Source organism: Miscanthus floridulus, chromosome 3, assembly GCF_019320115.1.
Source record: "Miscanthus floridulus cultivar M001 chromosome 3, ASM1932011v1, whole genome shotgun sequence".
Classification (NCBI taxonomy): Eukaryota; Viridiplantae; Streptophyta; class Magnoliopsida; order Poales; family Poaceae; genus Miscanthus; species Miscanthus floridulus.
In genome coordinates this window covers 92099930-92101160 of record NC_089582.1, presented here as the reverse complement: position 1 = coordinate 92101160, position 1231 = coordinate 92099930, and the positions used below count along the sequence as shown (strand labels likewise).

Here is a 1231-nt window from a genome sequence, read left to right as displayed (position 1 = left end):
AGCAGAAATATTGACATAAAAAGGATAATAGTCCCAGAAGATAGATGTTAACACAGACTTTGAGATGCAAAGTTACATGCTATGAGCATGAGAATGCCACATGCATAGATGTTGGTCTCCCTGATCATACACAGTATAACAGCAATACGAGAAAAAGGTAAAGTTATATGGTGCTAGTGATCCATTGCTAGGAAATGAGAATGTACTATCTGAAATAGCACTTTATAAATCTAAACTGGCTCTTTAGGCCCACAAAGCATGATACTATTGAACAGAGTGGACAAATCGAATGTTAGTGCCTAGGAAAGATTCCATAGAAATGATCATAAGATGCAAGTATGAAACTAAAAATGCTCAAGTTCACATGTATATGCACAATAAAGAAGCAGCAGCACAAGCTCATCAACTAAAGGACTCCTGCCAGTAAGAAGATCAAGTCATTTAGTGTAAACATAAAGAGCTGTCTTTCAGATGTTATTAGTACTAGGTGGAATAAACACATTAAGAGCTTACCCATCATTGATCTTTGCAATGAGAGCATTTGCAATCGGAAAACAAAGAAACACCAGAGACTGAAACAAGAGGTTTTAGTCAGTACTTAAAAAGTGGCCTACACTTGGCACCTAAATAAAGATGAGAAGACAGGAGACTTCAAAGCCATACCATGAACATCCCAGATTTTAGACCTTTGGGCTCGTCACACAAATGAGCAAGTATCATTCTTCCCTGCTCAAAGATGATTATTCACATTATAAGATGATGAGCAGTATTTGTAGATATAAACAAAATGAGTGATAGTGTGTTAGTATTGCACTGAGTTTGTCCCTTCAGAAAACCACACATTACTAAAGGCATCATGCAACAACAGAAATTAAGTCCAGCCTAATCTGATGTTCATATGAGTCATCAGGTGCACTGCTTGACTCATGCATTCCAATCAAACCTGAGGCTTTTGTGTATGCTGTTATTTTATATTCTGTCAGGTTGCATGTGCTGTTATTTTATATTCTATATCAGCAGTACTAATGAGACTAAGATGTTCGCTATTGCTAAATCATTTGACTCTGACCAGCTGATCTAACCAACATCTCCTAATAGCAGACACAAGCATTGCAATTTGCAGCCACCTAACGACCATGCTTCATTTATTTCATCTCTAATTATGATTGATCCATCAATTGTTAAGTATTGGCAGCCATCAAACAGTTTGTAAGAGTTTAATTGATAACAT

At 36.6% G+C, this 1231-nt stretch overlaps 1 long non-coding RNA gene across 1 annotated transcript; it reads right to left on the bottom strand.

Annotated features, from left to right (window-relative positions):
* Positions 1 to 379: 379 nt before the first annotated feature.
* Positions 380 to 708, bottom strand: LOC136546119 (uncharacterized). The gene is made up of 3 exons (XR_010781264.1): positions 664 to 708; positions 514 to 572; positions 380 to 417 (listed from the first exon to the last, which is right to left on the bottom strand). It is a non-coding gene; the product is annotated as an uncharacterized lncRNA (long non-coding RNA).
* Positions 709 to 1231: the final 523 nt, after the last annotated feature.